Source organism: Papio anubis, chromosome 3, assembly GCF_008728515.1.
Source record: "Papio anubis isolate 15944 chromosome 3, Panubis1.0, whole genome shotgun sequence".
NCBI classification, from domain to species: domain Eukaryota; kingdom Metazoa; phylum Chordata; class Mammalia; order Primates; family Cercopithecidae; genus Papio; species Papio anubis.
In genome coordinates, this window is record NC_044978.1 from 940,408 (window position 1) to 956,242 (window position 15,835).

At 36.7% G+C, this 15,835-nt stretch overlaps 1 long non-coding RNA gene across 1 annotated transcript; it reads right to left on the reverse strand.

Moving 5' to 3' along the window:
* Positions 1-784: 784 nt before the first annotated feature.
* Positions 785-3,498, reverse strand: LOC103884858. Its single transcript, XR_647668.3, has 2 exons — positions 3,106-3,498; positions 785-1,074 (listed from the first exon to the last, which is right to left on the reverse strand). It is a non-coding gene; the product is annotated as an uncharacterized LOC103884858 (long non-coding RNA).
* Positions 3,499-15,835: the final 12,337 nt, after the last annotated feature.

The window sequence follows — 15,835 nt, forward strand, 5'->3', positions numbered from 1 at the left end:
GGGCACACCCGTGAAACATATCAAACAACCTGGGAATGAGAAACCTCTTGAAATCGTCATGCCAATGGCAGTTGTTTGGGGGATGAGTATCTTGGAAAAAACATCCCTAAGGTTGAATGACGCACAGCCATGTATCCAATCAGAAATAATGTCCACACTAAGCTAATTCAGAGGATATTGCAAAAGGAATTATACATGTAAAAATCATTAGGCTGGACCTTTTCACATACACTTGCTTCCTAAACTCTTAGAAATAAAAATATACCACAAGTCTAAAATACTCCCACAGTAAAATGTGTTTCAGTGAAAGGCCATTATTTCATTAAATGTTACAATGCAATACCTATTTTTCTGGGCAAAACCTAATGTAATAGGATAAATGTTTTTGTTTTTTTCAATGAAAACACAACCCAATATGTTTATTGTTGGCCCCTTGAACTATAGCTATCTTGGGATAATTTCTGACTATATTAATCACTCATTCAGTGTGTAACCTTAATTCTCTCACTTGCAATAAAACGTTTGTATTAGTCCTTAAATGTCTTGTGTACTATATAGTTCAGTCATCCATAGTAATTTATTAGCTATAGGTTACATATCATGAGACTATTTATAAACATATTTTCTAGCAAGAGATTCAACATGCAATCTAATGATGGGGCATTTATCTTTCTCTATAAATCATATTTTTCCCGTGGCAGAAGTGAAACACTGTTCTAATAATAACTTTTAGCATTGTCTCATTAAAATAATCTTTTAAACATATCAGTTTTAAGGCAGTAAATTAACTGAAAATGGTAGCATGACCTATGCCCAGGGTTTTGTGGGCATGACTGCCAAACATGTTTACTAGGAAAATAGTTTAAAGACCAGTATAAGGATAGACACACTTGGAATAAATAGTTACACAAAGTGGGAAGGTTTTCCTTCTGCCATTACAAATTCATTGTCTCCCTTCTGAGCCGGGCCTGAGTAATCAAGGGCAACCATTCCATGTGTCTCTCGTCTTCTTGACTTCTCCATTTTCCACAAATGATTCCTGCCTTTTTTCTTGTTCTTCCTGGACCTTGGTATCTGTGTTATGGAAAAAACAGGGGACATTCGTGAAGATTTTTTGAACATCTCGAGTTCACTATGAACTTCTCTAGGTTGGCTTCCTTCTTTTCCTTTTTCTCTGATTGAATGTGGAAGAGCTATCCTTTTTCACGCCGAAATCTGATCCTTCTTTACCTTAAACCTTTCTGCCTCAACCCACTCTCCCGGCTGCACCTTGCCCTCTCGCCGTGGGTCCCTCCTTCTCTACAACTCAGAAGATCCTCCTCTCTCCTGCTGAAAATTCTCCCTTCACTGCAGTCTGGTGATCGTGTTCATCTGCTTCCTTCCTTCTACCACCCTGTGTGAGTAAGAATTTCACATTTGCTCTCTTCCATCACTTTACCGTATGTTCTCCAAAGAGTCAATCTCAGATCAGTGCACGCCACTGTTCAAAACCCTCCAAAGTCTCTCCAACATAGTGAGAACGCTTCAGAGTTCCCTACCCGGTGCCGTTCACAGCCCTACGTGCTCCGCTGCTTTCCGCCCCTCAGACCTCATCTTCCCGCCCGCTCCCCTTTGCTCAGGCCCTTCATTGTTCCCCAGTCCCACCCTCACGGCCCCGCTGAGAGCCTGCACTGCCTCCTCTGCCCGCAGTGCTTTCTCCCTCACTGAGTTCGGGGCTCTCCTCCAAAGCTCCTCGGTAAAGCCTTCTCTGTTCTCCCATACATAAATGTGTTTATGTTTTCTCTCTTTCCGCATCAGAGGCTGGGCTCTATTAGGCCAGCGAATTTGTTTGGTTAGTTCATTGCGCTAGGACCATGCCCAGCACAGCGTTTGGCTCATAGCAGCCCTCAAAAAAAAAAAAAAAAAAAAAATAGCGAAGGAACGAGCGAAAGGTTGGTTGGAATTTATTACCAATTCCCTCCACATCCCTGTGGCTTCTCCTTTTCTCCCACTTCTGTGAAAATTCAACAGATGACGTCGTATGTAAAAGGGGTCAACGAAGTCCCCAAAGTACTACCCAGTGGCTGCTTTGCTTTTCTCATCTCTCTGTGCTCTGCGGCATTTGCAAGTGTGAGTGTCTGTTTCTCCTGCTGGAAACTCAGGCCACTGTTTTTCCTGCTATTCTTCCTGGGTACTCACTCCCTTTACTTACTCCTTTTTCCCCTTAGTCATGATTTTTCTGCCAATTGCTCTTCAGCTGTTGCAATTGTGTTGGTAATTCTGTGATTTCATCCTCAGGTTTCTAGTCACGTTTTCCTAATTTCTCTGGGTAATCTGTGCTAATCCCATGACCTCAGTTTACACAGGCTAACCTCTAAATGAAGATCATTACTCTCAATAGTTCTGCGGAACACCCTATACGCTTTTATAGGATTGGACGTATCCCATCAGGTAACTTGAATTCAAAATCCCCTTCAATATGTTTCTCTATTGACCATCTCTAATTTAGGTTAATAGCTACACATCTCCCCATTGTCTCAAGACAGAAACTTGGACACAAATTCATAACTACCCATTAGACGTATCCCTTCGGATGACTTGAATTCAAAATCCCCTTAAATATGTTTCTCTATTGACCGTCTCTAATTTAGGTGAACAGCTACATGTCTCCGCATTGTCTCAAGATGGAAACTTGGAAGTAATTCTTGACTCTTCTGTTCTTTGCCCTTCTTGCATATGATTAGCAATGCATATGTTTATCTTGCATATGACTTAGCAAAGTCATGTCATTTGCCAAGTGTAGTTAAAAATATTTGCTTGGTCTACAGGAAATCATTAATATTTTGTAACCATATAAGTTATTAACGGTGGATGATTTTAGGTCTAGGTATTATTATTAAATACGGGGACTGTTTCCAGGCATTGAATATGAATCATAAATTAGGGTAGATATGAGATGTGATTATGACGATATTCTAAAGGTCTGTGATCCTAGGTCTATAGAGGCACGGTGAGAATTAGAATAACCTGGAGACAGACTATTGATACATGGACTTGCCTGGCTGTGTTAGAAAAATACTTTCAAACCCAGACTTAAAATAGCCACATGGTGTTGCTGGCACTCACCTCATTCACACAAAGAGCTCCCTTGACACTGAGCTGCTGACGAGAAAAGGTCTCCCTGGGGTAAGAACTGCAGGGTTTGCCAGGAGGCTAAGGTAGGAGAGCCTGGGCAGGGCTGGGCTGGCCTCGGCAGCTGCACAGCAGAACCCGCTTCCATGTCTGTATTCATTATCACACTCAGTACTTGGATCTTTTGATCAGGTTCCCCAAATTATTCTGAGGCGTCCGTGTTCACTTCTGGAGCTTTGTGTCGGCAGCCCCTGCCCGAGGTTGCTTACCGGCTAGGTTTCATTTTCCCTCCCAGCTGAGGAACAGACAGCAGCCTCATTCTGAGGAGCTGCACGTTGAGAACACATTTATTTTTTCCTGTGACTTGTTCAGAACCACATTTTGCAAAATGCCCTGTGACGTGGTTTGGTTCTATGACCTCACCCAAATCTGTTATTGAATTGTAATTTGCAACGCTGGGGGAGGGGCCTGGTGGGAGGGGATTGGATCAAGGCGGGGATTTCCCCCTTGCTGTTCTCCTTTAGTGGGTGAGTTCTCATGAGATCCGGTTGTTTGAACGTGTGTAGCACTTCCTCTTTGCTCTCTCTCCTCCTCCACTGTGGTCACATGGGTTTACTTCCCCTTCCTGTTTACCATGATTCAAGTTTCCCGAGGCCTCAGCCATGCTTCCTGTACAGTCTGTGGAACTCTGAGTCAATTAAAACTCTTCTTCATAAATGACCCAATCTCAGGTAGTTCTTTATAGCAGTGTGAGAACAGACTAATACACCTTGTTTCCTTTATTACTCTTTCTGGAAAGCAACATTCTATTAATAATGTTTTGGTTTGAATACAAAATAGTTGTTTTAAATTACTCATTTTGAAAAATCCTGGGTTTAATTCAAATATATGCCAATATCTTCCAAAGTAAGGTAATATTCAGAGACAGTTGTTAAGATCAGATGGCATAGAGAAGTTTCTGGAATATTCATATTTGAAGACTCCTTATTAATGAATGTCTTTGACTTAAATCTAACCCCAAACTGCAACATAATTATTTGTACATTTTCATTATATAGTGTTAACAAGCTCAGTTGCAAACAAATAAAATACTTAAACTATTTGTTTAAATAGATAAATTTAAAAAATCATGTCCTTTGTACCCTCTGGGCCTTCTTGCCCAATCTTAAATCAGCGAGACGCTTCTCTCAACCCCTGCTGCCCCAGTTCAGGTCTCAACCATTCCATGTTGATTACAGGTGCATCTCAGTCTCTGTCCTCTTGATTCACCTACTGCTATATGAAGGTGAGGGTCCCCAAAACATGAATCTGTCAGTGTATCTTCCTGGCTTAAAACCCTTATTATCATTAGAATAACATCCCTGAAAATTGCATATGACATGCTCCTTGCCACGTACCCAGTACCACCTTGCCTACCCAGTACCACCTTGCGCCACTCACCTTGTTAAACAATCCAGTTCAATCACACCGTACTGTTTCTGACTTATAGAAGGTCCTTGCCTATTCACTTTGGTGTCTTTGCACCTGTGGCTCCCTGTGCCTGCAGAAACTCTGCAGTCTTCAGCTTTTCGCTCCTATTCATCCTATAAGGCTCACATCCGATGAGTCTAATGCTCATTTAAGTAATGGCAGAAAAACTAATTCAGAAGGCTTCACATTTTGTAAAGACAAAATGTAATATTAAGGTAGATTTCAAAGCAAAAATAACTAAAATTAGTAGAGTACTTGACCACAAGTAAAAGATTGGTGAAAATAGATCCAAAATCCTAGAAACAGAAAGAAGAATCTGTGTTGACTGAACATGGCATTTCAAGTTAAAGCCAGGAGGAAGATACACAAACTTTGCTGCTGAAACAGTTTAGGGGGTAACGAGGTTAAAAAAACACTAACCTAGGTCATCTTAGACCCCAACAAAAAAATTAAACAGTACAATTAAGACCAAAAATGATAAAGTAGTAAATATTTATTTGAAATAGATGTGTGTCTGTGTATGTGTATGTTACCAGTGGGAGGGATATAATGGCTTTTAAAAATATAAAACCGAAAGAAAAAATAAAAATCAAACAGATGAAAATATGTAACTCTAGAAAAAGCCTTATTAGTCAAAAAAGCATTAACAAAATTAATGAGAAACTCATTCATTTAATAACTTTAACATTTTCCAGTCTCAGGGAGCCCAAAACCAACTTGTGATGTTACTACATCAGGCTGTTTTATTTTATCTTACTTTTTATTGTGTTTTATTTTATTTGGACAAATACAGGGTAATGCTACACATCAGACATTGTTTGAAACAGTTTATTAACTTGTTCCTCCTGCTTGAAGATTAAAGTGCTGAGAGACATGGTGACGTGTCTAGTTTTCTTTAAGCGGACGTGGTACTGTAAAAGTAGAATAAAAAGTGTTAAGGTGTTGTAATCTGAGCAAAGGAGGGAAATATAAATAAAAATAACCCTGTTTTCTTTATGCTTCATGAATAGCACCTATTTATCATGACCAAAGAAAACTATTTTTAAAAAATCAATTGAAAAAAATATACAAACAGTTATACATAGACCAAGCATTCGTTCAGGAATCTCATTAAGCTAAGACATGTAGATATTTGATATAAAATGTATTACAAAATGATTTAGGATATACCAGATGTCCATAATTCTAACATCTTCTGCTTTTGAATAACTCACACTATAATAAGTTATGCAAAATTTTATAAGCAAAAGTGTATGCAACAGCTGAGACACAACCACTCTGTATTGTTACATGCTAATGACATTATAATTGCTAATGACCAGTTACAGATTTGTTGCTGGCATTATCTACACAAATAATAGAAGCACAAGGGTTAGAATATTATACTGTACTTTTATAATTAGGTAAAAATTAATAAAAATGCTAATACTTGGAAAAAGCTAAGGTATTGCAAACTTCAAAAAAAATAAGAGGAGTTGTAAATCAGCAGGTATGCTGAGAACAGAGACTCTTTAGACTTAGTGGGTTGCTCATTGGACTGAAGCCAGTTGATGCCACGTTCAATCAGGAAAGAAAAGAACAAAATTAAAACCACTGATGAAAGCTCAGAAATAAACCACCTGACCTATGTCTAAAGGAAGTAGGTAATTAAGGGTTAGGTAGTATGTAGCTCTCCAGAAAGTGAACCCTGACTTTCACATATTTGAGTTTAGTACACGATTCTGAAATGTATCCTATTTTAAGGTAAAATTTTATTGATATATAAAACCAAGAAATGCTTGCAACTCATAAGTGTACAGCTGAATAAGTTATCATATTCTATTCCAAATGCACCTGTTTAATTCCCACCCAGGTCAAGAAATAAAACATTACCTGCAACCCCAAAGCTTTCTTTATTTTTCCTCACCTCTCTCCTGACTACAGATAACTACTAGGGTAGACTTGTTTTACTTGTCTTGAGTTTTTCGTAGGTAGAATCGTTCAGTATGTATTTTTCGCCTTCCTTTCTTCCATTCTTTTTTCATCTTTTGTTTCTTCCTCCTTCCTTCTTTTCTTTCTTTCTTTTTGGGGGACTTTTTTGGTTGTCTTCTTTTGCCCATTGTCACGTTTGTGAGACATATTTCTGTTACTGCCTGTTGTGGAAGCTTATTCATTGTCATTGCTGAATGATATAATGTTGCATAAATATAAAACTATTTATCAATGCTGATTAAGAGACAGTACATTGTTTCCAATTGCGAAAGTTTGATATAATGTTTGTAATTAAAAACAGTGCTGTATCTGTCCTTTGTGCCATGTATACATATTTCTATTGGGCAGACATTTGGGGTGACATTCCAAGGTCATTGGATATGAATGTTTTGTGTTTTCATTTTCTAAAGTGGATTTATAAATTTGTGCTCACACCTTTAATTCATATTTTTACCAATACTTGGTTTTTAACTTTTTAAAATTACAATCATTTTGGTATCTGTATAGAAGTACTCATTTGGTTTTAATTTTCATTTCTGTAATTACTAATGGACTTGACCACTTTCCGTGTTTATTGCCCTTTTGAAGATCTTCATTGGGAAGCACTTAATGTAAATCTATTCACATATTTCCATCAGTCTTTCAGTGATCTTTTTATTTTCGAGTATAAACAACTGTTAGATACATTCAAATGTATTTACATATTTGTATGGAAGGTATTTTATTTTTGAATGCAAACTCTTTGCAAATTATATGTGTTGAAATGTCTTGTCCAGGTCCATGGCCATGGCCGGCCTTTCTCAGTTCTCTTTGCTTTCAGGTTTATAAAAAATGACACTTTTAAATAAAATGATCATATATTAACAGCTATGCTATGATTTTCTTCAAGAGGATTTTCAACAAACAATCATATATTAACGGCTATGCTATGATTTTCTTCAAGAGGATTTTCAACAAACAGGGTGCTTTGGATATGCAGAGTTTCTTGAGTATAATAAAGCTCAAATTATAACACTTTATTCATGGTTAACACATACATTTTGAATAACAAAAATGTTCCAACCTGAAGTTATGAAGATATTTTTCTATGTTTGTTTTTGTAAATGTTTTACTATAAAATACTTAAACTACATTCAATCTGGATTTGATTTTTCTACATGTTATGAAGTAGGAGGTTTTTTTTAATAGGTGTATCCAATTGATATGAAACAATTTATTGTAATGTTCTTCCTATTGCCATTGCTCTGCCATTTCACTTTTATAATAAATCAAATGTCCACTTATGTGCAGGTATACTTCCAGATTGTCTGTTCTAGGTCATTGGTCTATTTGTCTCTGCAGACTATTTTTAAGGCAGCCTTATAACCTAGTCTCGGTATTGGATAGAGTAAGTCCTTTTCCTCTATTCTTTCATTGATTTTCTACAAACTTTAGATTATCTTTTTTTCCACTAGAGGTCCTGTAGATTTTGATTAAGATTTTATTGAATCATAAAAGGCATCTAGGAGAGTTGACACCTGGTCCCCAGGATCTAATGGCAGTGACATTATGTCTGTGAGGTGGAATGCTGCCAGATCTGAGAAGCTGATTAATTGTTGTGCTGCATCCTTATTTCATGTAAAGCTAACACACCATTCTGAAAGATACACATGCCACTGTCAGTGGCTTTAATGCAGAATATTTCCAAGCATATGAAACCCTCCTTTTAACCAGGCACCATGGCTCAAGTCTGTAATACCAACACTTTGAGAGGCCAAGGCAGGCGAAGCACTGGAGCCCAAGAGTTTGAGACCAGCCTGTGCAACATGGCAAAATCTCATCTCTACAAAAAGATAAAAAATTTTGCCAGGTGTGGTGGTGCATGCATGTAGTCCCAGCCCAGCTACTTGGGAGGCTAAGGAGGGAGGATTGCTTGAGCCTGGGAGGTCAAGACCACAATAAAATATAAATAAAAAATAAAAGTGAGCCAAGATCATGCCACTGCACTCCAGCCCAGAAGGTAGAATAAGCCTATCTCATAATAATAATAGCAATAACTAAAAACCAACCAACCAAACAAACTAAAGCAACAACAACAACAACAAAATATTAGACCCTTTTTGCTCTGGAGCTGTGCTCACTGTCATCAGGGACACGCTAGCATTTGGCAGCAGTGGACGTGCTCTTGGCGGTAGGCACATGTGGCTCTGAAAGTTATCCAGGGTCCCAGAAATCTGATTACATCACATATTATATTAAATGTAATATGAAATATGCAAGAGGTAGTGCTTGATTGAATTAGTGAAAATATGATGAACTATGTCAATTGAAGAGTTTTTCTCATAATAAAGAAAGAAGAAATCTTTGAAAATTACCTAGATTAGGGATTGCAGTAAGGTAAAAACAAGTATGGGATACATTTGAAAAGCAGAAATAATATAGTGCTTTGATAGTTAATATTTGTTATCAGAACATTCTAAAATTATATCTGAAATATGGAAAGTCAATTTAAGGAAAGAGAATAGCTCCTAGACCAGGAAAATGTCACTGTTATCTGCCACTTGAATACTATATGAAAAGCCAATTGCCTTCGAGTGAAGCAAAATTTCCACACAAGCACAAGATGCTGGTGCTGCTTTTCACACATGGCGATACCTGATCATCAGCTAGCCAGGGTTGCTGCTTTACGTGGCTAATGACTTTGTAGCACTCTGGAACTCTCAGTGTCCTCACTGAATGTTTCCTCCACCTCTTTGCACTGAGAATCAAATGTATGCACCGAATTCTGCCACTCTGCACACAACTCAGAAAGTGCACATGTGTCTTTCATGCATTCTGAGCCACTACCAGGCCACCACTTTTCCATCCCCATGAAGATACTATTCTGAGTGCACTCCTTTGTCATATGTTCTCATTTACTGAGGCGTTTGCCTCTTGCATCCTATTCTAGCTGGTAGACGTAGCCACACAGGCAATTCATCTAACATTAGTGCCCTAGGTATTTGTCCTCCTAAACTCTAATGATCTTGGGACGTTTTATTTCTGCCACTGATTCTTTGACTACTATATTTTTCTCCAAACCATCAGCTATCTTCTGTCTTCAATTGCTTTTTTAGCATGTTAATACTTTATTACATTAATTCAATCAATATACTCAAACTTTTTTACCTAATTGTTCTAAAAACTGGACTCAAACTTCATACCTGAATTAACCCTTTGCTCCCCACTACTTTAATTCCTCCTACTTCCTCTTTAAAACAGAGTGATGTGGAGAAAATTTCAAAATGATATAGATCAATGTCATGGCAAATTTACAATATTCACACCAAACACATTGCTTTAGTTTGACAGATTTTCACATTTCTCTAGGCTTTTTCTTCCTGTATCTACAATAGCAATGTACAAGCTTTTTCAAACTCTTAAAATCTTTTTATGCCATCAGAAACCTCCTCACTCATAGTCAATATCCTTGACTTACGATTGTGCAGATGTAAAAGGCCATCAAACAGATTTATAAGTTTTCCTTATAGTAGGGAAGTAAAAAGCTGCAAGGAACATTTTTTCCACCCTAACAATGACAGAATACTAGATAGTCTACAAAATTAGAACTTTTTGTTGAACATATTAGATAGCAAAGTTCACAAGATAATCAGCTGAACTTAATTCTGAAGAGTGACAAGTTTATTTAAGAAGAGATGGACAACGCGAACTGGTTCACATTTGGCAGACTATGGGAGGAACGGGCAGCCACCATTGAAGTAGATTAAAAAAAAAAAACTTCAATTCTCATAAATTGTTAAAGAATTGGGCAGAAGACATATTCGAAGAGAGCAAAGACTTTCTTGTCAGAAACCGCATGTTAGAAAACTATAGTGATGTCTGTAAAGTATTGAGAGAAAAACAAATATAAATCAAGAACTCCTTATCCACTGAGAGGGCCTTTCAAAACTGAAAGTGAAATAAGACATTTTTAGACAAACACAGGCTGTAAGAACTCACTGCCAGTAGCCCTGAATACAAGAAATTCAAAGGACAGGCCGGGCGCAGTGGCTCACGCCTGTAATCCCAGCACTTTGGGACGTGGAGGCGGGCGGACCTGTACTCGGGAGGCTGAGGCAGGAGAACCACTGGAACCCAGGAGGAGGATGCTGCAGGAGCTGAGATGGCGCCACTGCACTCCAGCCTGGGTGACAGAGCGAGAATCCATCTCAAAAAGGAAAATACAATAATTGTAAAGGACGTTCTTTAGACAGAAAGAATATGATATGTGATACAAATTTAGATTGACGTGAAGAACACAAGAAATAGAAAAATTGAGAGTAAATGTGAAAAGATAATTGACTATGAATAACAGAAAGAAAAACAAGGTTTTGGGAATATGTAACAGGCAGACATAAAATACATGACAAAAAGACCAGAACGAATGACTGGAAATTGAAATGTATTGCGGTAATGTTCTTACACTACATGTGAAGTAGTATAACGTTTCTTGACGGCGCAGTGTGATAAGTCAAAGCTGCATATTATAAATACTAATGCAACAACTGAAGTGAAACTAATAAGCAAACAGTAAGATAAAATGGAGAATGAAAAATGCTCACTTCCAAAGGACAGAGAAGAGGGAAATACAAACAAAAAACGCATGAAGTGGGTGGAAAAGAATGAGATGGTAGATTTACCGATAGCCAATAATGTCAATAATTACGTTAAGTATAAATAATCTAAAAACAACCATTTAGTGTCGGTATTGTCAGACTACATAAAAGCAAATATCCTGTTTATGAGAAGCTGATTTTAATACAAAGACATGTAGACATGAAAAATAAAGGTTGGAAAAAATGAACAATCTAATCTTTAATCAAAAAATATTAATATTAATATTTATATAAAACAAAGTAATCTTAGAACAAATATGCTTTTCAAGAAAAAGGATGGGCATTATATAACTAAAAAGTGACTGGTTCACCAATAAGATTTAACAACCTTAGGAATCGGTGAACTTAATTACAGAGCTTCAAAAATACAGTTCTTAAAATCCTAAAAGAAATGAACGGAGAAATAGGCAAATCCGCCAGTATCATTAGATACACCAACAGTACTCTCTTGGATATTGATAGAACAGGTAGAAAAAAAATAACAAATAAAGAGAAGACGAGAACCACCCTATGGACCAATACAAGCAAGAGCAGAATAAACATTCTTTTTTATTATTTTTGATTTTTTAAGTTCTGGGGTACATGTGCAGGTTTGTTACATAAGTAAACGTGTGCCATGATGGTTTGCTGCACCTGTAAACCCATCACCTGGATATTAAGCCCAGTAGGCATTAGCTCTTTCCCCTAATGCTCTTCCCCCCCACCGCCCTCCCCTCACAGGCCCCAGTGTGTGTTGTTCCCTTCCCTGTGTTCTCATTGTCAAGGAGAGGAGGGAGGTCAAGGCTGTGAGCCGAGATCATGCCACTGCTCTCCAGACCGGTAGGTAGCGTAAGCCTGATCTTGTATCCTGAGACTTTGCTGAAGTTACTTATCAGCTTGAGAAGCTTTTCGGCTGAATCAATGGGGTTTTCTAGATACAGGATCATGTCATCTGCAAACGAAGACCATTCGACTTCCTCTCTTCCTATTCGAGTATCCTTTATTTCTTTCTCTTGCGTGATTGCTCTGGTCAGAAATTCCAATACTATATTGAATAAGAGTCATGAGAGAGGGCATCCTTGTCTTGTGCCTGTTTTCAAGGGGAATGCTTACAGCTTTTGCCCATTCTGTATGATGTTGGCTGTGGGTTTGTCATAAATGGCTCTTATTATTTTGAGTTATGTTCTTTCAGTACCTAGTTGATTGAGAGATTTTAATATGAAGGGATGTTGAATCTTACAAAAGGTCTTTTCTGCATCTATTGAGACAAACATGTGGTTTTTGTCTTTAGTTCTGTTTATGTGATGAATTACATTTACTAATTCGTGTGTGTTGAACCAGACTCGCCTCCTGGGGATGAAGCCAACTTGATGATGATCTATGAGCTTTTTGATGTGCTGCTGGATTCAGTTTGGCAGGTGCTGCTGGATTGTTTGACAGTATTGTATTAAGGGTTTTTGTTTTGATGTTTATCAGGGATATTGGACTGAAATTGTCTCAGGTAGAATTCAGCTGTAAATCCAGCTCAACTTGGGCTTGTTTTGGTTGGTAGGCTATTTATTACGGCCTCAATTTTAGAACTTGGTATTTGTCTATTCAGGGATCCAACTTCTTCCTGGTTCAGTCTTGAGAGTGTGCGTGTTTCCAGAAAAGTATCCGTTTCTTCTAGATTTTCCAGTGTATGTGTATAGAGGTGTTTATAGTATTTTCCAATGGTGGTTTGTATTTCTGCAGGGTCAATGGTGGTATCCTCCTTATCATTTCTGATTGTGTTTATTTGAATCTTTTATCTTTACTTCTTTATGAGTCTAGTTAGAGGTCTATTTTGTTGATTTTTTTTTTCCATAAAACCACCTGCTGGATTTGTTGATTTTTTGAATGGTTTTTCATGTCTCTATTTCTCTTCAGTTCTGCTCTGAGCTTGGTTATTTCTTGTCTTCTGCTAGCTTTGGAGTTTAATTGCTGTTGGTTCTCTAGTTCTTTTAGTTGTAATGTTAGGGTGATAGTTTGAGATCTTTCTAGCTTTTTGATGTGGGCATTTATGCTATAAATTTCCCTCTTAACACTGCTTTATCTGCACCCCAGAGATTCCAGTACGTTGTCTCTTTGTTCTCACTGATTTCAAAGAACTTAAGGATTTCTGCCTTAATTTCATCATTTACCCAGAAGTCATTCAGGAGCAGGTTTTTAATTTCTGTGTAGTTGTGTAGTTTTGAGTGAGTTTCTTAATCTTGAAGTCTAATGTGATTGCCCTGTGGTCTAAGAGACTGTAAATTTCTGTTTCTTTGTATTTGCTGAGGAGTGTTTTACTTCCAATTGTGTGATCAATTTTAGAGGGAGAGAATGCAGATTCTTTTAAAGCGCACATAGAAAATTCTCCAAAATAGATCATTATAGTTTTATAAGTTACATTTTGATACAATTAAAATAATTAAATATCACACAAAGTATGATTTCAAACCAAATGGAATTAAAACTAGAAATCAGTAGCAGAAAGGTATTTGGAATACAGCAAATATTTGAAATTAGTTCACTTTAAATAATCTGTTGATAAAAAGAAATCAGAAAGAAAATTGGAAAATATTTGGAATTGAATATAACTTAAACATATCAAACTTTGTGGGCCTCAGCTAAATAAAGCAATACTTAGTAATTTTAGCATGAAATATGTATATTAATAAAGAAGAAATGACTCAAACTAATGATCTAATCATTCATGATAAGAAATTTGAAAGGAAAGACCAAATTAAACAAGCAGCAATAATAAAATAATAATAGTAAGAGCAGAAATCAATAAAATTTTTAAATAGGAAAACAATAGAACAATAGAGGACATTAACAAAATCAAAACCTAGTTATTTGAAAAGATCAATAAAATTAGAAACCTCCAACTAGATTGACCAAGAAAAACAGAGAGAAGGTGCACATTGCTTTCAACAGGAATGAGACAGCGTGTATTACTACATATCCAATAGACATTGGAAAACATAAGGGAATATTAGGAAAACAACTATATGCTACTAAAGTTGATAACTTAGGTGAAAATAACAGACTTTTTAAAAGATAATATACAAACAACCAAAGTTTAATTTAAAAAGAATAGATAACTTGAATAACCATAAATCCATTGAAATAATTAAATTCTTAGTTCAAAACCTCTCCACACATTAAAGTCTGGGTCCAGACTTTTCTGGAAAGCTCTGAAATAATAGTATTTGCACAATCTCTTTCAGAAAATAAGGGATATAGAAACTCTCTCCAAGTCATTTTAAAAGGCCCAGTATCACTCTTATACAAAATCAGAAAAAGGCATTACAAAAACAGAAAACTACAGACCAATATCTCTTGTGAACATACAAAGAAAAATCCTTAAGAAATGTTAGCAAATCAAATCCAGCAATATATGGAAATTACAGTACAGCATATTCTAGTAGGGTTCATTCATGAATGAAAGTTGATCTAACATTCAAAAATCAATCAATGTAACCCGCCATATCAATACACATATGAATATATGATCTTGAGATTATTTCATTAGATAACAATAAAGCATTGAATAAAATTGAACATCTGCTTATGGTAAAACATCTCTTATGATAAAATTTATGATAAAACATCTATTTATGATAAAACATGTATCTATGTTAAGAGAAGAAGAGAATGGCTAAAAGATACGTATTAATAATTCAAGAGTGAAGCTTTATTCCCCTGAGGGCAGGAACAATGAAAGAATATCTCCTTTCACCACTTCTGTTACATTGTAATGAACATTTTAGACAAAGTAATAAGTTTGGAAATTGAACCATTCAACTTCTTAGCAGGAGATGATAAACTGACTAGCGCCAATTCTCATTCCTCCCTTTTCCTTTTCTATCATAATGGAAGAAGGCACAAAGTTTGCCTATATTTTTGCATCGCCAACATCAGATACAGCACTTAACACAGAGGTGATCATAACTGAATAAAAAACAAATAAATACATAGCTGATTTCTCTTTTGTTTCCTTGGTTAAATGCTGAATGAAAATATCTATTTAACTTAAAACATGTTGCTGATTCTTGTAACTGATTTTACTGGTTTACTTGAGTGTGTTCCTATCGTTTTTTTCCTTTGGTTTGTTTTCATCTTAACATCTAAAACTTGATTTTTTAAAGTGATAAGAAAGCACTTGTTTTTATTGTCGAGCCATTGCAATACCAGTTTACTGGATAAAGTCTTTCATGTTCCATTTTAAAATATGTATATAATTATATCTATAGGTATCAGAGTTTTAGAAAATCTATATAATTGATGTTAAATTTTATGATTCTGCTCACCATAAATTATGAGCCCTTCTATATTAGTCCACTCTCATACTGCTATAAAGAACTACATGAGACTGGGTAATTTATGAAGAAAAGAGGCTTAATTGACTTACAGTTCCACAGGCTGTATAGAAGCATGGCTGGGAAGCCTTAGGAAAGTTACAATCATGGTGGAAGGGGAAGCAAGCACATCTTACCATGGCAGAGCCAGAGAGAGAGAGAGAGAGAGAGAGAGACGAGGTATCACACACTTTTAAAATATCAGCTCTCAAGAGAACTTACTCACCATCACCAGAACAGCAAAGGGGAAATCTGTCCCCTTGATCCAATCACCTCCCTCCAGGCCCCTCCCCTAACACAAGGGGA